The sequence below is a fragment of the Dipteris shenzhenensis genome, chromosome 7 (genome assembly GCF_047967505.1).
Source record: "Dipteris shenzhenensis isolate YYH24624 ecotype China chromosome 7, Dip_SZ_1.0, whole genome shotgun sequence".
Taxonomy (NCBI): Eukaryota; Viridiplantae; Streptophyta; class Polypodiopsida; order Gleicheniales; family Dipteridaceae; genus Dipteris; species Dipteris shenzhenensis.
Window position 1 is genome coordinate 43,183,109 of NC_141602.1, and position 27,424 is coordinate 43,210,532.

At 43.3% G+C, this 27,424-nt stretch overlaps 1 pseudogene across 1 annotated transcript; it reads right to left on the reverse strand.

Annotated features, from left to right (window-relative positions):
- Positions 1 to 5,137: 5,137 nt before the first annotated feature.
- Positions 5,138 to 8,905, reverse strand: LOC147900381 (pentatricopeptide repeat-containing protein At3g53360, mitochondrial-like; annotated as a pseudogene). Its single transcript, XR_015541303.1, has 3 exons — positions 8,652 to 8,905; positions 8,503 to 8,579; positions 5,138 to 8,417 (listed from the first exon to the last, which is right to left on the reverse strand). The product of XR_015541303.1 is annotated as a pentatricopeptide repeat-containing protein At3g53360, mitochondrial-like (transcript).
- Between the last annotated feature and the right edge of the window lie 18,519 nt (positions 8,906 to 27,424).

Genomic DNA, 27,424 nt, shown 5'->3' on the forward strand with positions numbered 1-27,424 from the left:
ATATCTTTCACACCTTAGCTTGGATGCAAATACTGTCAAATGCAAAAATGTAGTCAGTACATGGCTCTACAAACTTCTAGCTCAGTGCAGATCCAAATTCATTAAGGATTTTCTGATATCTGCTGCTGAAAACAGCCACCTGCACACTTTTGACTGCAGTTCAAGAACTTCCAGTTACCACTGCACAACTGATCAACTGGAATCAAAATGGCACTTTGCTCCTTTCAGTGGCAAGGCAAAGCAACACACCAACCAATAATGGCAATCAAGGTGTCCAACAATGCCTCACAATATTCCAACAATCAATCACTAGCAACTCATAGCATGGGCAAACAACAATCAATATGTAGCCGGAATGAGGCATAAAAAGTACAACCGCTTGCTAGGCATCAAGATCCTAAAACCAACCACTGTATCATAGCAAGATCAAAGGCATCTGATCCATTGCAAATATTCAAATATCACTGCAAAATCATGCATCAACCATGGACCATATCAGGCCCCAAGATGCATCCATCAGTAGTATGTCACTAGCATAGGATCACCCGGCAATATGACAATAGATAAGCATAACCTCATACATAGTAAGGCATCAACCACTGTCAACCACTGTCTCTGTAAGTGTATATACCTGTAAGAAAACCTATCCCCAGGCACAGGTCTACCACCCCTATAGCGGTGGGCTATGCCAATCCTTGGAGTAAAATGAATAAGAAAAACGAGTGTAGTGTAGAGAAACAAGGCACCTGTATTTCTTTTTCAACTATAAGTGGCGACCAATCTCTTGAGAACCTTCAAGAGATCTTCTTCCCTCAGCCTCCAAGCTTTGATAAATAGTCTTCAACAGACTTGAGCAGATGCAACTTCCACAGCTTCAATATGCCAGATTCTTTCACAGGAATTTTAAAACGGCAATTTGGGGACATAAATGATCGAATTCGGCCAAAAAACAGCAGACCCAGGTCCAATGGACCTGAAATTACTCAGAGCGACGAAATTGAGTAATGTAGAGTATTCGTTTGCAAAATTTTGACGTCGTGACTGAAAGCTACCTGTAGAAGGGAGGACAAGCCAAGAATTCAACACAGGCTTAGCACGTCTCTCTTATCCTCAAAAATGACCAGGGTTCTGCCTCAACATACCACTCTACCACAGCAGCTCACCCATAAGCATTGAAGTGCTCTGATACCATGTCAAAGAAGATAGCCTAGCGGAAGCAAGAACACCCAGGTGTAAGGAAGAACACCAGGAGGGCAAGCAGCCTCCAACACACAGTCTATTTCATACTAGAAGGAAAAAGACAGTACATCAACCAAGTGAACACACTAAAAAGAACTAAAACCACAAGATAAGACCTAACTGGACTGATAAGAACAAACCATGGGTATGAACCATGGTCTGACTACTACTAACTACTAACACACCAATCATAGTGCCGATAGGCATATCCAACTATCCGTAACATATCTGTGGGATAGCATACCGGAGCTTGTCTTCCAACATATGGTTGGATTTTAAGCATTAATAGAAGCTCCTTTTCTTTAGTTTTTTTTAAATGGTCGAGGGGGTACAAAAGCGATGTTGAGCTTGAAGTCAAAGCACAAACACCACATATCATGATGCTAGCTGAGACAAGTTTACTGCAACGAAGGCCGAAGCTCTACTTCAAACTCTCACATATTTATAGAGGGTGTAGCAACTCAAAAATACTAGGCTACCCTTTTTAGCACTTGAGGGAACCCAGGAAAGGGATGGTAAGCACAAGTTCTCAAGTGGGCTAGTAAATGGAGGATTGAAGAAAGAGAAATCATCTAAACGATCCCATTGGAGGGCCTAGTACATCAACGAGTGGTTGATACTTTGTGGTCAGGGACACAATGAAAAATTGCATTTTACAAAAGGGAGATCAACCAAATGCATGTTTATGAGGAACAAGAGTACTTGAAAGCACACTTTTCAATCTGAAAAAGACAAATCGTAGCTCAATTGCGGCTCAGTTCTCCCCACCTTTGAATTGAAGTGGGTCATTGGAATGGGATCGCAAGAGACTAGAGGTTATGCCAAACGTGTGAACTCAATGAAGTGGAAGATGAGGAGCATGCCTTTCTCAAATGTATCACATTCCAACAAGCCTAAAATGAATATGGGATTGCTGAATTAAGCCAACACGAAGTGTTTCAACTACTTAGTGGAGCTCCACGGCTCTCTCAAGACATGATGTGACACCATAAACATAAAAGTTGGATCAATGTAGAAACAAAAGTATTAATTTGCATTTAAATTTGTAATATGATGTATGACAGCCTTATGGGCCTAAGGCATTGAACAAGGTGTCAGACACATATCAATCAATCAATTTGAATGCAAGATGCAAACTCCGTCCAGATTGAGGGGAAGGAAGGGGGGGCAGGGGGGGTTGGGGTATGTGTCCAATGCATTATCAAATTTTTTGGCTGAGAAAGGCATCAAACATCAGTGTAGGGTACGATACACTCCTCAACATAGTAGAGCCACTGAATGAAAAAATATGTAACTTATGGAGATGGGGAGATGCATGCTTAAGGACAAAGGGATGACACATAAGGTCTGGATGGATGCAGTCCTGTGCTCAAATCACATTTTGAATAAGTGTCCCACCAAAGCACTTGACGTGGTGACACCATATCAGGCTTAGCTAAAAGTCGATGTGGGTTATTTTGTACATTCGGTTGTGTAGCCTATGCACAGCTGCCTCAACTATCAAGAGTCGGCAAAAAAGTGCATTTATGTGGGCTACAATCCTGTGACCAAGAAGGTCTTTCCAGTTGGGATGTTATTTTGCAAAAACTGCAGATCTACCCCTTGCGGTTTTTGACAAAAATCAATGTTCATCTGATGCCTTTGATGGTTCTTTGACCGTAGTCAAAAAAAAGATTCTCTCTTAATTTCTTGGGGGAAGTACAAATTCATGACCGAAAATCAGAATTCGCAGCAGAGCAGGGCCCTTCAGTGGTTGATGCCTCCATTCAGTGTATGGCTGCTTCGATCACTCAGCAAGAAACTGAGCATGTAGTAGCACAAGAAAGTACAGCAGGGCAGGAAGCCAAGACTGTTTGTCATTGGTTGATACATACTCTCACTTTCTACCCCTCTTCCAAGCTGCACATGGAGTGACATTGCAGATGGTGAGGATGATCAATGTTGTGAATCAACTTGGGTCAGCAACCAGATTGCTTTGAGTATGCACATGACAATGTGCATTGGGGATGCCGGCTACACAAGCAAAGTTAGACTCCATACAGAAAAACCACACTCCGGAGTTGGTGGACTTGCCTACAAGCAAGAAAGCAATTGGGACTAAATAGTGTACAAGCTGAAGCGCAAATCAAATGGTTCTAAAGACAGGTAAAATTCCTGTCTCATTGCAAAGGGCTATACGCAGAAGAAAGGCATAGATTATGATGAGACGTTTGCCTACCACTTGCCATATGACCACCGTCAACGGTGTGGTTGTATTAGCTTGCATTTTATCGGTGGAATGTCCATCAGCTGGACATTAAAATTGCAATCTTAAGTGGGGACCTTCAAGAGGTGGTCTATGTTTTTCAACCCATTGGTTTCGTGGTACCTAGACAAGAACACAAGGTTCCAAGTTGAAGAAAGGCGTGTATGGCTTGAAGCAGGCTCCTAGAGCTTCGTATGCCAAAATTCATGCCTTTTTGACACCAAGGAATGCAGAATAGTCCACGTCAGAGCACCCTCTCAGCCAAGAAAGAAGTGGGGGATTTGATCGTTATTGTCTGATATGTCGATGACATGCTGCTCAGTAATACATATTCTCCAAAAATTGCAGATTTGAAGGCTAAATGCTGCTGACATTTGGGGCTACTTCATTATTATTTATGTATTCAATTTGTGTAGGATGATAGAGGCATTGGTTTATTGCAGTCCAAATATGTTGGGAAACTATTGAACGGTTGAGATTCAGAATTGCGAGCCCATTTCAACTCCTATGGAGCCAAGGCTTAAGCTGTCCATTCATCATGCTAGTGAACCGTTTTATGCAACTGTTTACAGCCACGTTGTGGGACGACTCATTTACTTGTGTAATATGCAGCCCAATTTCTCCATGCAGTGCCCCAGCTGAGCAGATTTATGCACAACCCTAAGAATTCACATTGGCAAGCTGTGAAGCATTTTTTCCTGGTTTGCTATTTCCCGAAGGGGGGTGACTTGCATTTGCATGCTTACAGTGATTCCAATTGGGCTGGTGACTTTGATACTTGGTAGTCAACCAGTGGCAATTGTTTCTTTCTCAAATACTCATGCATTTCTTGGTTGAGCACGGTTGCTACCTCATCATTTGAAGCAGGCAGCTTTCACAGCCACAATCGAGTGTGTTTGTTGAGGCTTCTGTTGTCTGATCTTCATGCATCATTGGAAGAGCCTACTCCCATTCACACTGACATTAAGATGCCATTGCCACGGCGCAGAATCCTGCATATCTTGCTCTACAAACACATTGAAATTCACTATCACTATGTTAGGGAGCAGCTACATACACAAGATATCTACCCTACACAACATAATGTGGCAAATCTATTCACCATAGCGTTACCTCGTCCAAAGTTTGAGAATTTCTGCAAAAGATTTGAACATATATCCGTTTGGGTGATTAATATCTACCTCGCACATTGTGACACTGTCACTGCAAGGGAGTTTAGAAATATTTTCCTAAGGCAGTGGCCAATGTATTAAGGGTTAGGGGCACTTCTTCCTTTATAAGGTTTTTTTCCCCTAACCTTAGTTAGAGGTTGAGTTTGTGGGTGAGTTAGTCACCACACATGTTTTGACCCTAGTTCCTAGGGTTTTGTCTCTCTCACTACCCTAGCTTTCTAGTTCATTCCTGTTGCTGCAATTTTATTTCAGCTCCATTCTCTCACTTCCATTTCCAACATAGAATTTCCTTTTCAAATGGTGCGCTACATAATTAATGCTGTACAAGCTGGAGTGCTAAAAGAGTGTTAATATAATATCAGTTCTGATTTTGCAACCTTTGAGATCATCCTTTTATATCCAATTCGATGGCATTGGTAATCGTAATTTTAAATATTACAATATTTCAAAACATAATCATGAAAATCACAAGGGAATTCTAATAAGTGCAAGAACCACATCCATAAAGGTTTAGAGCTGTAATTTCCAGAAACTGCAAAACTTTTGAGGTCAGCTCATTTTATAAAATTTGTATGCTTCATTTCTAGAAACTACAGATTCGCACACGATAGCCAGCTTCTCAACATGGCCACAAACCATCTTTCTGTGCATCTTCGAATTTATTCTGTGACACGAATGCAAATCTGGTGCATATCCTTCCTCCCGCATCTTTGGGTGAATCTAACCTTACATGTATATCTTGACTTTGAGAATGTTTTGTACCCCCTGCCAGAAAGGTATGCACGATTCCATCAACGTCAGTCCAACTCTGCTGTCCAGGCTTCTTCCATGCTTGTTCTTCAACTCTCATTGCCTCGATCTTGAGCATCTACACATATGTTAGACATCAAGACATAAGCTGCAGCATCCTTTTCATTTAACCGCACTGCATGTTCAAAGGCCTGTCTTCCAAGCTCCACATTACCCCTCTTCTGACAAGCACCCAACACAGTAAGCCACACTGAAAGATCAGGCTGGAATTGCATCTTCTCCACCATCACTACAGCCTCATCTAATTGGCCTGCACGGCCAAGGAGATCAACCATGCAATTGTAGTGCTCGATGGTGGGAGTGACGCCAAAGTCCATATGCATAGCCTCAAAGTACTTCTGGCCCTTCTCTACTAGACCCACGTGACTGCAAACAGTGAGAACACCAAGGAATGTGACCTTGTTTGGCTTTATGCCTCCTCCTCTCATTCTCTCCAGCATATGGAAAACAACCTCACTTTCTCCTAGCTGAGCATATCCCATGATAAGTGCATTCCACAAGACTACATTAGGAGAGACACCCTCAAGTTGCATCAGCTCGAAATAGTTGAGGGCTTCCTCACAAAGCCCGTGTTCTGCATACCCTGCGATTAGAGCACCCCATGAGACTACATCTCGAACAAGAAGATTGTCAAATGCATCCTGTGCTTCTGCGAACAAGCCACATTTGGCATACATATCAACCAACGTATTACCAATAAAAGGATCTCTTTGCAGCCCTTTTCTGGCAATCACAGCATGTATTTCTTGGCCCTTTAGTATTGCTCCTATGCTGCCACACGCTTTCAAGCTGCAAACAAACGTGACAGGATTCGGAGGCACACCTTCCAGTTGCATCTGTTCAAAACAGTTCAGCGCTTCCTCACCAAGCTCATGTTCCACATATCCTGCAATTAGTGCATTCCACAAGATTACATCTCGACATGGAAGCTTGTCAAACACTTCCCGTGCTTTTGCAAACGAGCCACATTTGACATACATATCAACTAGGGTGTTGCCAACATAAGGATCTCTTTCCAGCCCCTTTCTCGCAACCTCAGCGTGCGTTTCTCCGCCCTTGTCTACAACTCCTATGCTGCCACAAGCTTTCAAGACACAAAGAAATGAGACAGCATTTGGAGACACCCCCTCCAGTTGCATCTGTTCAAAACAAAGCACCGCTTCCTCACCAAGCCCGTGTTCTGCATACCCTGCCATTAGCGCATTCCACGAGACCACATCTCGAACTGTAAGCTTGCCAAACAGTTCCTGTGCTTTTGCAAGCAAGCCACATTTTGCATACATATCAACCAAGGTGTTGCCAATACAAAGTTCACTGTCAAAACCCTTTCTGGAGATCTGAGAGTGTATTTCTCGTCCCTTGTCTATGGCTCCTATGCTGCCACAAGCTTTCAAGCTGCAAACAAATGTTACGGCATCTGGAGAGAACCCCTCCAGTTGCATCTGTTCAAAACAGTGCAGACCTTCCTCACCATGCCCATATTCCGCATATCCTGCAATTAGTGCAGTCCATGAAACTACACTTCGAACTGGAAGCTTGTCAAACAATTCCCTTGCTTTTGCAAGGGAGCCACATTTTGCATACATATCCACCAAGGTGTTCCCAACGAAAGGATCTCTATCCAACCCGTGTCTGGCAATCTCAGCATGTATTTCTCGGCCCTTGTCTATGGCTCCTACACTGCCACAGGCTTTTAAGCTGCAAGCAAATGCAATAGCATTTGGACACAATTTCTCACGCTGCATCTGTTCCATATGCTTTAGAGCTTCTTCACCATGCCCGTGTTCTGTATATCCGGCAATTAGTGCACTCCATGAGATGACATCTCGAACGGGAAGCTTGTCAAACACGTCCTGTGCTCTTGCAAGCAAGCCACATTTGGCATACATATCAACCAAGCTGTTGCCAACACAAGGATCTTTTTCCAAACCCTTTCTGGCAATTTGAACGTGTATTTCTTGGCCCTTACCTATGGCTCCTATGCTGCCACAAGCCTTCAAGCTACAAACAAAGGTGACTACATCCGGAAATACACCCTCCACTTGCATCTGTTCGAAACACTTCAGAGCTTCCTCACCAAGTGCATGTTCCGTGTATCCTGCAATTAGTGCAGTCCACGTGACGACATCTCGAACTGGAAGCTTGTCAAACACTGCCCTTGCTTTTGAAAGTGAGCCACATTTGGCATGCATATCCACCAAGGTGCTGCCAAGAAAGGAATCTCTTTCCAATCCCTTTTTGGCAATCTGGGCATGAATTTCTCGGCCTCTTTCCCCATCTTTCAGCTTAGCACAGGCCTTCAATAGGGCCACAAACGTGTACTTACTGGGAAGCACACAATCCTCCAGCATTTTCTGGTAAAGGTCAAGGGCTTGTTGTAGTTCCCCACATTCAATACAACCGGTGATGAGAGCAGTCCAAGAGTGTTCATTTGGATGAACCAAACTGTTAAAAACGTGCAGAGCATCGCACATACTTCCACAGTCCACCAACATTGGGACAAGGTAGTTCCCCAGTGACTTATGAGATTCCAGCCCATTTTTGCACATGTAGGCACGCAAGCGCTTGGCATGTGCGAGATTTTTCCCCATTCTGCACCTTTTCAGGATGCATCTAAAGTTCTCAACCGAAGGCAGCTGCCGCATCCGTTCGAAAGAAGTAAGTGCCTCCTCTAAGGTCAGCATCTCCCAACTGTTATCTTGCAGTTCTTGTGCTTTAGATGCCTTACCCTGTATTACAGACGTACCGCTGGCCTTGCAATTGCTGACACTCTCCACAAAGTGACGGTCTTCGTTGTTTGACCAGACCTGACCGGGGGATGCTTTGACGCCGTGCATTACGGACTCTTTTTCCTCGAGCATGTCTTCAACCCACCTAGGACTGTACCAGCTGTCTACCCATAGGTACTCCTTGGTAATCTTATGCTTGAAATCTGGAGCCCTTGGGTTTGCCTGTTATAAGGCACTCGATCAGACAAGCCAATACGACCGCGTATTTTTACCGCTTCATCCTCGCAAATCATTGGGTCACACTTACTTTGCCCTTCCGATTGTCCCACCACTGGGAGGGGTCCGTGAAGTACTCTTCCCATAAGCGCTCTGTCCTTAATCTTCCTGCGAAGCATGACCACAATGAAAACTGATTGCCAGAAGCGGTCGGTTCTTGAGCTGAAATTTAAGGAGTACCTGAATTCGAGCTTTTCGAGGTACTTCGAGCAGAATCCTCCACCACCGGTTCGAGGGTCGGAAAGCTGGAGTCCCCGCGGAGTATGCCGCCACTGCCTTCCTGGCTCCCCTTCCATGAAGCCATCGGGGGGCTCATCTCTGGTGGCAGGAGGTGCTCGTCCCTTTCAAGCAGGCCTGCACTTGACCGAGGAACGCTCTGCATGTCTTCCGAGCTGCAGTGAGAAGTGTATGTAAGCTACATCAGGAAGGACGTGTAATGAGCTTATATGCCAACGGGTGCCCACGTACACCCGAACTTGGGTTTTAAAGAATTGAGTGCCCGCCCCTATACATACCGCCCAACAGTTTTGTAATTAAAAGAGGTCTGCACGACCGTTAAAACATAGTTGATTGGTACTACAACATAGTTGATTGGTGGATTTGAAGGGTGTCGGCGAGGGCTTGGAGAAGGCAGCACGTGGAGTCCACGTGGTATTGAAAGCTTTGCTCATGGGTAGTGCCTATGTAACAAGATGCCCGCCCATCGTTTAAAAAATCCGCCTCTTCATCGACAAAGCTACGGAAGCATAACCAAGCGGTCAAGCCGAGAAGGCTACATCATTTGACAAGATTAGGAAGGTTGATTTATTCTATTCAAGCTAAGGAAAGGAGTAAGAATGAGGAACGAACCCCATAGACCCAATCGAATTGCAAGGACTTAGACCTTTCTAGCTGCAATCTGACCAAAGGAAGTATAAGAACAGTATGTTATCGATATAGCTACGTGAATCTTCCCACCTATATCCATTCGTGATGACAGAAGCATGCAATACATAGGGCCACCTTGTGAGTGTGTTAACTATTTGATTGAGAGGCACCCAACTATAAGGGGTATTCTCTATTTTAACAGTTGCTTGACTTCCAAGGACATAGAGTGTGCTGTTGTGGAGGGATTCACGTCGAGTCAAGGCTACAATGCACTACCAAACAGCATCAACAAATGAAGACAAATGTGTCAATGATCCCTCAACCTACCCTGGCTCCCATCCACTGTAGGCCAAGTCTTGTCTCAAAGGAAGAGAAAATTCTCTGTCCATCACTACAATTCATTACAGCAATAGATTCAAAAGGCTAGCCCTGGCCTTGTGCTCTGTAGTGTCTTTTGAAGTGCCACAAACTAATTTTTTGTTTTATACCATGTTTATTCCAAACAACTCAATTGTTGTGAAATCATGTTATTCTCCTTAATATTGTGTGCTTGTTAATTCCTTTGCAAATGGCTAATCAACTCATTCTTTTCTTTGAAAGCTTACATTTAGGATGTGAGTTTTATATTCTACTTTCACTTTGAAAGTTGAGAATATATGGAGTATAGATGTAGTATTTTTTAAATATGATCTACCATTGTCATTGCTATGAATTGAGCTTGTTGCTTAGATTTGATTTCAAGAATCTGTTAAGTCTTGCATTATAATTTTTTTTTGGATACTATTAGGAGATGGAGGGGCAATGGCTCGATGAATTGGACATGAATTAGAGAGTTGAATTTGTTGGTTAAGATTTTTTGACTCCATCTACTTTGCTGGTGTATTCACGGACTATGTCCTTCAGAACGTTTGCATATTGCCTAATGTTTTCGTTTATGTCGTATGGATTGTGTATGCTTCATGAACTCTAAGAGTTAAGGTCTTATCATACTTGTGAAATGTTTCTATTGTATTGTGGCATGTTATTTGTGCTCCTACCTTTGCTGGGATGTTACAAAGCATCATGCAGCTGACAGCTATGGTTCACAGACTTTTGTTCATGATGTATCAAGTTTCCATGCCATAGGACTTCATCATGTCTGCAACTATTGAAGCCAGTGTTTTTGTGCCTACTCTGTTTCAGTTGTACCATGTCTGTTAAGGTTAGGACAGTTTTAGGAGATAGGGGATTTGGATAGAGTTCAAAGTTGTAGGATTTGGCACATAAAGAATTTGAACGGCTGTTAGAATTGGATGATAGACTATTTTTAAACTATTTGGAGAGATTTGGAAGGGGAGAATTTCTTCTTAACATTCATCTTGGAGTTTGTATTGCTTGCAAGAACATGCATGTGATATTTTTATCTGTTTCATTGTTGGTACGGGGAGGTAGGTGCTTTTGATATTGTATGTATTTCAAGATGACATCATCTTCTTTGCTCCTGTGGACTGGAGATTGAAGGTCTTTGTCCTTATAGTGTGATGCATGTCGATTTTGTACTCAATGGATAGGCGTTCATTGTACCTACAGGAAAAGGAGATGTGTGAGTGTAGTTTCGAGGCCATAGAAAAGCTATGGAGATTTGAGTTTACTTTGTAATTACTCTAGGAAATCTCTGATTTCATCCTTTCCTATGTAGCAATCCTTTCTTTCTAATTTGTAGAGCTCCATGCTTCCTCGTATGCAAAAGCAAGACATGCAATAGTATGCAAATCTTCTTTGTAGTTCTCGTGCTGATCCAACCATTTGTGAAATCAATGTTGTTCAAAATGCATCTCTCCTACTCCAATCTGATTACAATGCTTTTGTTTCTGCTTCTTGAGTATCCCTTCTTCATTGAGCACATCATGGTGGCTACTAATGCTTGTTGGCTTCCCTGAAATATGGGATTTGTTGATATGTTGAACGAGATTTCTGCTATGCCTATTTGTGCTACAGATGCCTATAAGTGTTTTCTTAGATACTTCTGGCTTACTGACTCAACTTCAACAGTGTACTGCAATTGCTTTCACAGATTTTGAAGCTTGTACTGTAAAACAAAGACTAGTTATCCTTGTTCAAAAGATTTCTGAGGAAAATGGAGAGTAGTGCTCTGAAGAGATGGGTTGGAAGCTATCATTCCAAACAATGAACAATCCAATCCCTTGACTGACATTGAACTGGATGCGTTGCTAAAAAGGATGGAGCCTTTGCTTGACAATAAGAGGTGAGGTGCTCAGTACTTTTTCATTACTCTTCTTCTTGAATGCATACTTCTTACCTTTGAGTTTAATCAGTTCTCCTTTGTGCCTGTGTGTAGGGTGTCTAGATGGAAGAAGGATGTGGAGGAACAAAAGGGTGGAGGTGAACAAATCCTTGACAGTATTTTGGAATTGGAAGCAAGGAGTAGATATGATTACATCCAAAGTATTGTTTTCTCGGGACAGTTATCTTTTTCATCCTTCAATAGATGCCACATTTTCAAGATGTCAACAAAGGGTCCTAGTTCTAGTGTGGACCTAGTCAACAAGATGCGACCCAACGGAGAGCTTGGGCAGTGTTGGTTTGCTTTGATCATGTGAAGAGGATTTGAGGTTGGTCAACCATGGCTTGCCATGTTTACAACCCTCATCTTCAAGAACTTCAAACAATAGCCATTGGGGATTTCAAAGGTGAGGATAGAGAGAGTTAGGTGATATTGTTGAACCAAGTCATGGAGAAAGAGGGTTTTCATAAAGTAGAGTTTCATGGTTTCATGTTGGGGGATGAAACTCAGGAAAATTGAAGGGCTGATAGGATTGTCTTTAATGGGGGCCTAGAGAATGCGATGTTGGGAAAGGAGCGCACTTGTTTGTGGCATTGGGAGGATAATATTCATAAGCATGCAACAAGATGCATCCCACCTCATGACCAAGAGGAGTTCAAGATGAGATGTAGACAATGGAATAATTCTCCAACCAATGAGTCTTCCATGCATGCATTCAAATCATTGTGTGGATGGCTTGAAAATGATCATGCAGACAAAGGCAACATCCACTTTATTCAGGCATGGCTTATATGGTGGCACTCAAGAGTTTACCATTGGGGGGAATACATTTTGAAAGTGAGTGATTTGAAAATTTTACATTGTTGATCCCTTCCAAGTTTGCATCACTACTTCCTTCTTACCAAAGTTGATTTCGTATTCTTGTGCAGGAGATGGAGGCTGAAGAATGTTACCTTGTTCCTAGGACTGACCTATATGAATCAACCCATGGTAGTTGGTTGAGCACAAACAATAGCATGAAGTATGTGTCATTATATGATGCATGCATCACCGACATGACTGTAGCAATCTTGCAAAGTAGTAAACAAGTATCCTACATGAGAGGCAAACATATTGGTGAAGGTCCAACAGTGCAAACACTGAGAAGAAGAGAGACTGTGTGGAGTAAACAGTCCTTTTCGAAAAGAAATTTCATTGACCTTACAAATGATGTGGCTACAGAACTTGGAGTGGCACAGGAAGGTGGGTTTGAACTTGGAGATATTAGAATAGTGTGGAAAAAAAGACCAAAGCCCATGACCTCTACCTAAGGAGCATGTGGAGTTTATTGTTAGTATAACTGGGTCTCACATGAGGGGGCTTCAATATACAGTGACCATATCTATTTTCCATCTTACACTTACAAAGACTTCCTATTTAGGTTTGGAAGATTGGATCGTTACATTCCTTGCAAGCACATTTACTACATACTATTGTAGTACTTGGGTTTAGATGCAAAAAATCACAAAGAGGTCCACCAAGCTTAAATGATAAAACAAGAGCTTTACAGTGCACTTTCAAGAATCCCGTGATGTGCACATAAGTACCTGTTGATGTAGTATTCTATAGATAAAAACAATTTTGTGCTGAGGCGCTGCTCACTACATTCTGTTTTTGTGTACTATTTGTGGTCATGACATGTCTTCGTGGGTCTTTCGTAGTAGTTTTGCACTGTCACTTTGTTACTATTGGGTGCACCTCAAATTGCCACTACATAAATGGTGCAACTGAATTATTGTCTAGATAATGTAATGTTTTGACAATTTTGTCATTTTATAATATGGCTCACTTTGGTGAATGTGTTTTAAACATATAACAATGAAAGATTCCTTGACATTTTTAAGTGCTGGTTCTTTGATATTTTGGTTATCTTGCAATATTGATGGGTTTGGTACATGTCTTTTAAATATATTGCGATGAAAGATTCCCTCACATTGAATAATTAAATAGTAAATATACATATTCCTTGGAATAATATTGGTGACGTGATGTACTACATTTAGGTCTAAGAACAATGTTTTTGGCCATATTCTCTAGCATGCTGCTCATCGCTCGGGGTTTTTTACTCGAAAAATGGAAACCCCCCAGGGCTAGCTATCATTACAGATCCCTAGGCTATATAGAATGGAATTGTGCAACCCTGTCTTCTTCAGCAAGCAAAAAAGGGATATGAACCAAGGAAGAAGAAGCGTAGACTAGAGTAACTTGTGCCTTAAATGGGTGCTCTTTGTAATACCACTCTGTCAATAAAGAATACAAATTTCAAATTATTTTCTTGTTTGTTACGAAACATTGTTTCCTTTTGCATGTTAAGTAAATTTGAGTATTACTTCCTTTTGCATGTTTCATTGAGATTTGATGTTTATTATTTCATTTTGCATGTAAGGAAATTGAGATTGCATGTAAGTAAATTATAGATTGCAAATACAAAAAAAATAAATTTGAGATTGCACATACAAAGACAATGCAAAAAAAGACACTTTATTATATTGAAAAGCGGATGATACAAGATTGATGCCCAAAGGCAGAGTACATGAACTCTAACTATCGCCCAAGGTGTATATACAAAATCCCTAAGTGCCCTTGGGCTTCCTAAGACGGACAATAAGCTGCATGTCTTTGGTGGTCATAGTGACCCTTTTCCTATGGATTGCAGCTAGCTAGGTGTCATCCATGAGGCCTACTAGGTAGGCCTCAACTGCATGCTACATGGCAAGCAAGGCATCTCTGGAAATACACCATGGAGCCTCCACAACTCCATGCTTGTAATACCGAGACATAGGGCTATTGTTGAGGTCTTGCATGACCTCGAGTACCACCCTTGCGAAGCTTGCCATCGGGATGAATAGATCGATATATTTTTGAAACTTTTTGATTTCCCGAAGTGACACAGTCCCCGACTTGAACTTGTATTGCCTCATTGGAGGAGGGCCTCTTTGCCATTGATTTTGAGGGCCTCTTTGCCTTGAACCTAGAGCTCGGTGTCCTCTCCCCCGTGGGCGTGGGCGTGGATGCTAATTCTCTACTCTTGACTTGGTCCTCTACTCTATCCTTCGCTGTTTCTCTTCCTGATGCTCCTCCTCTGTGCTCTCTGAGTCATCGGCCTCTACATCATGATCCTCTTGTGCCTTCCTCTGTCCCTCTATCCACAGGCCTTTGCCCCTTGCTCCCTCTTTGGCCTTCGGAATGGTAGCTTCTCCCTTCGATGAGGATCATCATGGGGAGAGGGGGGGGGTCTGAGTCTAGAGGTGGGTCTTGTTGTGCCAATCTCCTTGGTGCTCTTGATCTTGGGCCTGGCCATGGAGGATGTAGAGATATATAATTTTAGACTTTTGAATTTTGGATGTTGTATAACAGACTCCATCATTTTTTTCGTAAGCACTTCACCCATAGTACCATAGTGTTTATCATGGATGGACACGAGTTCTGAAACTCTCCTACAAGCTCTCACTGGATGCTTCCAGTGACCACTTTTCTTGGATATTTCATCCATTGGACGCAATTTCCTCTTATGTAGTCTTGAACCCATTGGAGTATCCTTCATGAATTATAATGTTTTTTCTAACTTTTTGATCTCATCCTTCAAAGCCGTGTTTTGCATCTGTAACTCAATTGCACTTATAGTGCCTTCTCCCAATTGCTATGAGAGAATCACTATCAAGAAGGGGAAAAAGAAAGTCAATTTCAACCTATCCTCCAGAAGGTGTTTTCCAAGAAAAACACAACCACTGCAAGCAGAGGGAATCAATATGATTCCAGATTTTGATGAAGATGAAGAAGAAATTTTCCTCAGAAGAAACCCCACTATATATCCTATTTTATAGATTGATGTTATTAAGATTATTGATCAATATACAGGTCCAAATCAGCCACATTCCGACACAAATGCAACTGCTACAGAACAGAACAAAGTCGAAAACCAGTCGGATCAAGTTTTCACAGAAAAAAATACTACAGAGGCTACTGATGCAAACAAACATGATACACCAGAGGATATCACTTCTAAATCAGCAGAGGAAGCAATCATGGAGGCAGAAATACAATTTGAAGAACATATGCAAAAAAGTGCTAGCAGGGTCAGGCAGGATGACTTGGAGGAGATGAACTTGAGAAACAATGACAACCCACAACCAGTTATGGTAAGCACAAATCTCCCATCACGTTTTAAAATGGCACTCAAAGAATTATTGATGCAGTACAAAGATATTTTTGCATGGCACTACACTGATATGAAAGGGGTAGATTCTAAATTCTGCCAACATAGAATCAATCTGAAGACTGATGCAGTACCAATCATACAAAGTAGATATAGAATGAATCCAAATAATGCCAAGCTAGTCAAAGAGGAGATTGACAAGTTATTAAGAGTTGGTTTCATATATCCCCTAACACATGTCACATGGTTCCTATTGTCATTGTTCCAAAGAAAAATGGGAAACTGAGAATCTGTGTAGACTATAGAAAGTTAAATGCAGCCACTATCACTGATCCATTCCCACTACCATTTTGTGATTCATTGCTTGATGCGGTAGCTGGACATGAAATTTACAGTTTTTTGGATGGTTTCAGTGGGTACAACCAAATCAGAATGGCTCCAGAAGACAGGGATAAAACTACTTTTGTCACAGAATGGGGTGTGTTTGCATCAAATGTGATGACTTTTGGACTGAAGAATATACAAGAGGTATTTGCAGAGTACATAACATCCTTCATGAAGGTATTTTTGGATGATTTCTCAGTTTTTGTAAAGCAAAGTGTGCTTTTGCTGTTCGTAGAGGAATTCTACTAGGACATATTATATCCCAACAAGGTATGGAAATTGATCCTAGCAAGGTTTCAGCAATTCGAAATGTAAAAGCCCCAAAAAACATCAAACAAATTCAAAGATTTATAGGCCAAATCAAATGGCATTGCGGATTTCTCGGATACATTGCAAATATTTGTTATCCTCTCATAAAGCTGACTAGAGATACAGAACCATTCATCTGGGGAAACCCTCAAGAATATGCATTCAGCATTTTGAAAAAGATGCTCATAGTGGCACCTATCCTACAACCCCATGATTGGTCTCGTCCTTTGGAAGTATTTGTGGCTGCTTCAGATTCAGCAGTTGGTGTAGTACTAATGCCACCAAAATGGTTCAGACCTATGTACTATGCAAGCATGATCTTAACCAAACATGAAAGAAACTATGTTGTTACAGAAAGAGAGGCACTTGGTATGATTTATGCATTGCATAAGTTTAGACATTATTTATTGGCTAATAAGGTAAATTTTCATGTTGACCACCAGAGGCTTTGATTTAGTTGGTCAATAAACAGCAACTAACAGGAAGGCTTGCAAGATGGATGGTGTTGTTACAGGAGTTTAATTACACTGTGGTGCATAGACCAAGAAAATAGCATGCCATAGTAGATTATTTGAGCAGACGCTAGTCAGGAGAAGCTCCGACTAGCATCTCAAATGAACTCCTTGATGCAGGTATATTTATGGTAAGGATAGAAGAACCACCAAACTAGTATGACAAGATGTTATTTTTCCTTACTGGTGGACTAATCCCAGAAGCATTGAATAGGGATCAAAGAAAAAAGTTAGTATTGCAAAGCAAACCTTTCCTTATCATTGCTGGAGTGTTGTACAGAAGAGGTATTGACCAAGTCATCAGAAGGTATGTCCAAGACCATGAGCAAAAACTTGTGTTAGTAGAGGCACATGGAGGGGGGCCAGCAGGAGGCCACTTCTCAGGTGATATCACGAGCAAGAAAATCTTGCAAGCTGGATTATGGTGGCCACAATATTAAAAGATGCACACAATTATGCCAAATCATGCGTGTCATGTCAAAGGGATAACAGACCAATGGATAGTGACAGAATGCCACATCAGCCCATTCTTCCATTGAGACCTTTTCAAAAGTGGGGATTGGACTTTATTGGACCAATCAAACCTGCAGCCAAATTCTCAGGTAATTAATATATTCTTGGTGCTACTGATTATTGCACTAAATGGGTTGAGGCTGTAGCATTGAAGACATGCAGAGCTAGAACAATTGCACATTTTTTGTATCACAATATTGTAACCAGATTTGTTATTCCCATTGAGATTGTATCTGAAAGAGGGACCCATTTCATTAACAAAACCATCAGAAAAATGACCCAGATGCACATGATGCTACATAAAAAAATCCACAGCATATTACCCACAAGCCAATGGATTGGCTGAAAGCTCCAACAAGCTCATGAAAAAGGTTTACAGAAGAACAATTGCTAATCACCCAGAGCATTGGGATCAACATTTAGACTTAGTGCCTTGGGCACTTAGGACATCGACCAAGATGGCCACAGGATTGGCACCTTTCAAGCTAGTGTATGGTTGTGAAGCAGTAGTACCCATGGAATTTGTTGCAGGAAGTCTCAGGGTGGCAATTGACAACAATCAATGCAAGGTTGGAGCAGCTTTTACAATTGGATGAGGATAGATTGGCCAGGTCCCATACAGCTGACATTATCCAAAAAAGGAGGGCAGCCTGGATCAATAGAAATATTAAATTCAAGCTTTTCAAAAAAGGAGACTTGGTGTTGATGTTCAACACTAAACTGGGCAAAATGCTAGGTAAATTCAAATTAAGGTATGATGGTCCATTCAAGGTGATTGATATATATGAGCAAGGGACATTTCTCTTGGCAGACCTACATGGCAACTCCTTTGAGAAACCAGTCAATGGTTTTAGACTTAAGCCTTACATTGGCCCTGATCCCACACTGGTGAAGATCAACACAATCTCAATGCAGAACCCTTTTTACAGTCTCTATTTCAACCTATCAACTCACTAATGGGGTCTCATGCAGCATTTCAAAGCAACCTTCAAAGACAAATTCAAAATAGTTTAGTGACAGCTCTGCACGACATCATAGCAAGCAATCACATGAATAGCGGCTACAATTACATTTTGCCCCGATTCTGCCAACAATGCAGCAACGACGTTGCCGCACTTCCAATACGGTTCAGGTATACTCAACTTACCCTCTACAATAAACAATGCTCAATGCTCTAGGTGATTAGCAATTGTTCTTCTGTAAACAAGATGATGACGCAACAACAATGCTCTGGTTGAAACAAGATATTGTTATGGATAAAATTGTCTAAGGAAAAAGGCATTAATATGTATGTGTGTTTGTATATGTGGCAATAGTATAATCAAATATGGTGTGCATAGGGCCCAAGGTTGAGGTGGCAGGGCATGACCATGTGCCACCCTTCCACGTAAGAGGACCCATAAGGTGTGTTGTACATAATCCATAATAGTAATATTATAAAATGCAAGGTGGCATGGCTCCTCCATGTGCCACCCTTCCACCTAGGAGGCAATAAGTGAGATATGGCTCAAAGTCCATGGGAGAAGCAATATAAAATGGGTGGAGATGGCTATTATATTGAGTTATTCCCTCCATATGGGATAGGCCCATGTGGGGGAGGAATAGAAGGACAAAGAGAGCTAGTTAAATAATGGGGAAAGTAGGATGAGGTGGCAAGATTCCTTGTGCCAACCCTCCACTTGTCCTCCTAGAGGTTTGAACCTATTATAAAATTGGAAAGAGACCAAGGGAGTATCATAGACTTGAGATATGGGGCTTGATTTATGTGGAAAATGGAGGCAAAGGGTTGTCGCATACAATTGAGAGTGCGTACCCACCTAGCCCACATGGAAGACTTTTCCACACACACCATGCATGTGGGAGGATACATTAATGTGGAGAGACCCCCTCTTTTGGCTATAAAAGGAAGGGGCTATTCCTTGATGAGACACGCTCATTCTTGTAAAGCCACCTAGCTAGAATTTGATATTTCCCTCTCATCCCTTCTTTCCAATAAAGTATGGTTCACTTCCCTTGATGTCTACATCTCAACATTCCTCCTCCTATCATGTACATGCTTCTCTTCCCTCTCTCCCTTTCCCCTTGTGTCATAGTCTCCCTTTTCCTTCCCTCCACTTCTAATTCCTTTTTCATCCCCATGACATCCCTCGCCCTCATGATCTCCTCTTCTCTATGGCCTTTGAGCGTCGCCATACTTAGCCTCTAGCCTCTGGTCTCGAAAACTTTTCCGGCTAAAAGTTTTTGGTGTGGCTGCTGGGATACGAATCTCCACGGCTAGTGGCGAATTTACATAACAAAATACCATCTGTGCTCTTTCTAAGCTACTGCGCGTGCATTCGATTTGTGCGTCTCCTGCGCGACAGTTCTCTGGACTGCTGCGACTTCTGGTTGCGGACAGTTTCCTGCGCTTCAGTTCTCTGGACTGCTGCGACTTCTGGTTGCGGATAGTTTCCTGTGTGCGACAGTTCTCTGGACTGCCGCGACTTCTGGTTGCGAACAGTTTCCTGCGCTTCAGTTCTCTGGACTGCTGCGACTTCTGGTTGCAGATAGTTTCTTGTGCGACAGTTCTCTGGACTGCCGCGACTTCTGGTTGCGGACAGTTTTCTGCGCGACAGTTCTCTGGGCTGCTCTGGTCGCGGACTGTTTTCTGAGCCCCTGCAAAAGAGTAACAGCAGATCACCTCATTCTTGTAAAGCCACCTAGCTAGAATTTGATATTTCCCTCTCATCCCTTCTTTCCAATAAAGTATGGTTCACTTCCCTTGATGTCTACATCTCAACATTCCTCCTCCTATCATGTACATGCTTCTCTTCCCTCTCTCCCTTTCCCCTTGTGTCATAGTCTCCCTTTTCCTTCCCTCCACTTCTAATTCCTTTTTCATCCCCATGACATCCCTTCGCCCTCATGATCTCCTCTTCTCTATGGCCTTTGAGCGTCGCCATACTTAGCCTCTAGCCTCTGGTCTCGAAAACTTTTCCGGCTAAAAGTTTTTGGTGTGGCTGCTGGGATACGAAACTCCACGGCTAGTGGCGAATTTACATCAACAAAACTATACCATCTGTGCTCTTTCTAAGCTACTGCGCGTGCATTCGATTCGTGCGTCTCCTGCGTGGCAGTTCTCTAGACTGCTGTGACTTTTGGTTGCAGACAGTTTCTTGCGCTTTAGTTCTCTGGACTGCTGCGACTTCTGGTTGCGGACAGTTTCCTATGCGACAGTTCTCTGGACTGCCGCGACTTCTGGTTGCGGACAGTTTCCTGCGCTTCAGTTCTCTGGACTGTTGGGACTTCTGGTTGCGGACAGTTTCTTGTGCGACAGTTCTCTGGACTGCCGCGACTTCTGGTTGCGGACAGTTTTCTGCGCGACAGTTCTCTGGGCTACTCTGGTCGCGGACTGTTTCCTGAGCCCTGCAAAAGAGTAACATAAGGAGTTTGCTCTTGTTGTAAAAAGCAAAAATATTTCATTTTATGTGCTCTATCCACATCTCTTGCTAGATTGCCAATTCAGAACTTCTCCAAGCTCATTTCACGAATGCACGCCTCACGAGAAGGGTGGACATTTATGTCACTTCTCGACGCGTTTAAGGAATTGGTGCCTATTCCTCCGCACCTTACGGCTACCAATGCACGAGATGTCTTCCTTGATCTTCATGTCGACCTTCAACGGCTGATTGTCCAGTGCATTATTGATGGTGATGATGGGTGGAATGACACACCGTGGATGATTCATGGTGACGAACTACTGATACGCTGGGAGGATTTTGACTTTACTTCTACTCATTGTGTGGTGATCGAACTACTTGCTGCTTCAGAGGTAATCAAAACGGTTTCCTTCTTCGAAGGGTGGGATGCTCCCCAAGCTTGGGGGGAGATTTGGCGCATCTGCTTGTTGATTCCTGTGGAAAAGCTCGTCCTGAATGGTTTATTCACAATCTCATTACAAAGGTTTCTAGGCCTTGGCTATGGTTGGTAATGTTTCGACCAAGGAATCCATTTGTACCTAATCAGCCTTTTGTGCCTCATTTTGAGCTTCAAATTGTAATTCTTTTTGGGCTTAAGATAAACTATCAACAAAGAATTGCAAGTTTATTTGGTGCTGAACGTTTGGCTCAAGTGTTGAATTCTCCCCACCCTCTCCTCCTACCTATCTTGGACTACCGAGAAACTTGGGATGTCCGAATTCTAGTCTTGGTGTGATGACATCTTGGATTCTTCAATTTGATGGAGCTTACAAACCTTCGACCAAGGCGGCTGGCGTGGGTGTGAAGCTCACTTCACCGGGTGGTGAGGAGTTTTGTTACAGCAAGTCTTCGCCTGCAAGTACTTGCAATCAAGCTGAGTACTCGGCACTCATTTTTGGGCTACAAAAGGCACAAGAACATCATGCCAAGCAATTGGAGGTGCAAGGAGATTCTCAACTAGTGTGTGAACAAGTTAGTGGAAGGTGGAAGGTGCGGAGCAAAGGCTTGGTTCCACGACATCAACAAGCCTTGGAACTTTGCAACCAATTTGAAGAGGTAAAAATTCAGCATATCCCTCGAGCTCGAAATCTTGTTGCTGATTTCTTGGCACGTGAAGCTTGTATTTCAATCACACATGACGCGAGTGGAAGCGCCACCCCAACAAAGCCGCAAGCCACGAAGGAGGGTGATCGTTTGTAAGGAATGCAAAGGTTGTGGTCATCATGAAACTAAGTGTTGGGCATACTTGATACGAGTTCACCGACTTCGGAAGGTCATCAGGAGGGTTCTCAAGGATATTGCTCAAAAGAAGGATGCCAGACCGCACACCCCTTGAAGAAATAGCATGGCAACTACAAGAACTAGAAGAAGCTGAAGGTGATGTGCAAGCTCTCCAACTACTGACATTTGTCATGGCATTCTTGTTTGCCTTGATGAACAACCTCATGCAACGTCGCACCTCTAACCCTCGCGTGTAATGATCAATGTAATATCATGAGGGTTGGTCCTTTTAAGATTGTCTATGTGCTATTCTATGCTGAAGATTCTTCTCGTGTAATATTTCACACTACACCAGTCACACCCTACCCTGCCTATGTGTGCTTTTTGGATGTATCTTCACCCGATTTTCAGTTCAAGCTTCCTCTTACTATTGTTCGTCCATAGATAAGCCCCTCTTTTCCATCTTCCAAGCATGGCTAACATTCCTGTGTTTTGTGGACGGGTAGAAGAAAATCCAAATGAGTATCTTGTGGCTTTCAAACGCCGTTGTGTCTCTCTCAACTTTCTTACTGAAGACAGATGGCTATTGGTTCTTCCCACATTTCTAGAAGGTTTGGCTCAAGTGTGGTATGAGAAGCAAACTGAAGATGTTCGCCAAAGCTGGCCAAGGTTGACAGCAGCAATGATTGAGTATTTCGGCAAAGAAGAGGAGCCGGAGAATGTGTACCTATAGGTGGCAAATTTGAAGCAGTCAGAAGGTGAGACAGCGCGTCGATATGTGGATCGAGCGGCCGTGCTCCTGGACCGTTTGATTGCCACACAGGAGGACAATGCCGGGTTTCGAGCTGGAATGACTCAGCATGTGCTGGGCTACCTTGTAGCAGGAGCGAGTGATGAATTCTGCCTCAAGCTTAAATGGGAGAATCCAGAAACTATGGTGCAAGCACATGAGATTGCTCAAAAGTTTGACAAAGTTCAGTCTGACCCCGCTTCAAAGAAGACGATTGTCCCTCCGCACCCCCCTCCATTCCTGCAACAACAACCTGGGGGGTCTAACTCAGGGGCATACCCCCACCCCTCATCAGGGATGTATCCACCACCTCCACCTCAAATGTATGGTCCTCCCTTAGATGCTTACCCTCAACAAGGTGGATATCCTCATCCTCTGCCTCGAAGATTTCCCCAGCCTCGCCCACGAGCCCCCCTCCTCTCTACTCCCATGGCCCCTCCAACTAAAGAGGCCCCCCCTGCAACAGAACCTGGAGTCAATGACCTAGCCAAGGCCCTAAATGACCTTCGGCTTGAGATGGTGGGCATCAGAAATCAAGCCAACCACCCTCCAAGAGATCGTGCTAATGTTGTATGCTACGAGTGCCACCAGAAGGGTCATTATCGCACAGAATGCCCCAATATTCCAAGGGTGAATCTTCTAAGTGAGTCGGGCACTGAGGATTCTAATGTGGAGATCCTTGATCTCGGGAAAAGAACTCGTGCTACCTTGGACCCCTCTCCAAACCGTGGACCGGGCCGCCCCAGGAAGAAGGTGTCCTTCTTAGAGCCCTCAGATGCTGAGATGGCAGACCCACCAACAAAAAAGAGTAAAAGATCTCGCAGGAGTAAGTGGTCACCCTCGGATTTTCCCATCGGCTCAGGGCAAGAGGACTATTCGGTCGTTCAGGACCTTGCTCATCGGTCTTTGAGCATCACACTCCCTCAACTAATAGCATTAAGTCCTAAGGTGAGACGTGAGCTGCAGCAAGATCTCTCAACACGGAAGAGCAAGAAGAAGGGAAAGGTACGAGAGGTATCTTCTATCTCTGAAGAAATTGATCGGCACCCACACACAGTAGATGTCATCATAGATAATTGCCGTGTCAAAAATGTGTGTGTTGATGGGGGAGCTGCATGTAATATCATGGTGCCCCGAATCATGAAGAAATTGAATTTGAAATGTACAAGGCGTTCCTCCACTCGAATCAAGGTAGCAGATGGTCGACAACTCTCCACCATGGGAGTCATTGAGGATTTGCCCATCACTATCAATGGGTTGACCACCACTATCAATTTCTATGTAGTGGACATTGAAGATACAGGCAGAAGTTACCAAGCCATACTCGGGAGACCATGGTTGAGAAAAAGTGATGCAGTCAGCTATTGGAAGACAGGACACATGTCTTTTGGTGCTTCCAAGGAGAAAATCCCTGTGCAACCTGGTGCCATGGAACCGGAAGAAGAAGAGGAGCATGACAGTGATACTCTCTCATCCTCAGTGTCTGAGTCCATGGAAGAATCAGACGGGGGGGAGGAATTCTCAGAGGAGGAAGTTTACATGATGGGGGTGTCTCCGACCCTGCCACCTGCAGAAAAGATAACAGCTAGTCCTCAACAGCTCGAATCAATGCTTTCTCCAGACCTCACTCCAGGTGAGAAAGATGAGTTTCTTGAAATGTTCAAAGATTTCCCTGACCTCTTTGCAACTAGCTACTACCACCACCTTCGCCATGTGACTGCCATAGAGCACAAGATAGAGCTGAAGCCTGATGCAAAGCCTGTGGCTCAGAAGTATCAAAGATTAGGGCCCCTGCAGACCGACGCTTTGCGCTCAGAGTTGCAGAAGCTTGTAGAGGCTGGGTTTATTATTCCGGTTCACAATACTGAATGGGTTTCACTAGTGGTAGTCATCCCAAAGAAAAACAACAAGTGGCGGGTCTACATCGACTATAAGAAGCTCAATGCTGCCACCAAGAGGGATCATCATCCTCTACCCTTTCAAGACCTCATTCTTGAGAAGGTAAGTGGTCATGAGATGTATACTTTCTGTGATGGTTACTCTGGGTTTTATCAAATCAGAATTGCCGAGGAAGATGTGCTTAAAACCACATTTGCCACACCTTGGGGGACATTTGCATTTAAAGTAATGCCATTTGGCCTCACCAATGCTCCTGCCACCTTTCAAAGATTTATGCAGATGGTGTTTGCTCCTTATTTGGGGGATTTCTTGGAGGTGTTTTTAGATGATTTCTGTATATTCTCATCACGTAAGGAGCACATCATGAAGGTTAGGTTGGCCTTCCAAAGGGTCAATGATGCAAATGGCAGTCTCAACCCTGAGAAATGTACCATTGGAGCCACTCAAGGGAGGTTATTGGGACATGTTGTCTCATCCGAGGGCATCAAGCCTGCTGACCCCGAGAAGGTAGAAGCCATCCTCAAACTCTCCCCACCTACAACCAAACGTCAGGTATGCTCATTTGTCAATCTAGCAAGATACTATCGCCGCTTCATTGACCAGTATGCTGCTTTGACACGGCCCATGACTATGCTATTAAAAGATGGGGTTGATTTTTCTTGGGATGAGGATTGTGATCTTGGTTTTGCACAAATCAAGAATGCTCTGGCTTCAAAACCCATTCTACGCAATCCAGACTGGTCAAAGACCTTCTATATCAATCCTGGGTTTGGTGAGCACACTCTGGCAGGTATTCTTCTCCAGCAAGGGGAGGATCGGTTCATGTATCCCGTTCGATTTGCTTCTCGACAATTGCTCGACACTGAGCGACGCTATTCAGAGGTTGACAAGCATGCCTTGTCTTTGGTGTTTTGCATTGAGAAATTTAAGCATTATGTGGCTAAAAGTCTTTCTTTATACTCACTAGCACTGGTCTTGCAAAGCAGGTTCTTCAATCACCAAATCCCATGGGCCGGTTGGCCAAATGGTTGGCAGTTCTACAAGAATATGATTTTTCTTTCAAAATTGTAAAAGGGGGTTGTTCCAACTTGAAGAATGCTTTGATTGATTTAGAGGAGTGCCTTGATGTAACCCTGGTAGAAGCCAGAGAAGTTGGGGATCCTTGGTATGGTGGTATCTATAAGTTTTTGACCGCTTTCTCCTTTCCTTCAGAAAGTACAAGCTATGAGAGAAAGAAGATCCACAGAGATAGTAGGCGCTACACCCTCCTTGATGGGGTGTTGTACCGTCAAGGCATGGATGGGGTACTCAGACGGGCCATTGATGTAGATGAAGTGCCTGTGGTCTTGAAACATTACCATGATGGATTTTGTGGAGGCCACTATGCTAGTGACTATACAGCTAAGAAGATTTTACATGCTGGATACTATTGGCTGACATTGTTCAAGGATGTCACTTTGTATTGCAAAACCTGTGAACCATGTCAATTCTTCGGTAGGAAGGATTTGTGTCCCGGGCAACATCACCCAGTGATGTCCATCCATCCGTTTCAGAAGTGGGGAATAGATTTTGTCGGGCCCTTGCCCATGACTGCCCGCAAAAAGAAGTATCTTTTGGTAGCCACTCAGTATGTCACTAAGTGGGCTGAAGCTATCGCTCTCTCTGCTGTAAATGGAAAGGCAGTTTCAAGTTTCATATTTGAACGTATCTGCACAAGGTTTGGGACACCCATGGAGATAGTCTCTGACCATGGGAGTCCATTCTTAAATGAAGCAGTGGAGTTACTCATGGATCGCATGGGCATTGATCATCACACTTCTAGCATCTATTATCCAGCATCCATGGGTCAAACAGAGCGGACCAATGGCCTCCTCTGTAAAACCATAGGAAAAATGGCTGCAGGGAATAGGAGCCAATGGGATCAGAAGGTCACTGAAGCAGTGTGGGCTTACAACATCACTCATAAAACATCTACAGGTCACACCCCTTTTGAGTTGGTGTATGGTACTGAGGCAGTTTTACCACTAGAGATAGAGATTCCGGCCTTGAGATTGGTGCAGGAACAGAGGATGACAGAAGATGAATGTGTAGAGGCCAGATTGGTACAACTTGAGAAGTTAGATGAGACCCGACGCCTTGCACTACACCAGATAGAGATCCAAAAGAATCGACAAAAGGCCAGATTGGATGCTAAGATTCGCAAGGGATGGGAAAGACACTTTGCTGAGGGAAATGTCGTGCTATGCTTTGATAACAGATTGGACCACCAAATGGATAAGAAGTTTCTGCCACTGTGGGCTGGTCCATACAAAGTCATCAAAGAACGTAGCAATGGGTCTGTACAAGTTCAGGAGCTGCATGAACTATATGGCAAGAAGGTGATCAACAAGCGCTACCTCAAGCCTTTCTTTGTGCGTGATGGTCCCAGGCATGGAAATGCAGTGCATTCCCTGCCTGGGGGGGGGAACTGTTATGGATAAAATTGTCTAAGGAAAAAGGCATTAATATGTATGTGTGTTTG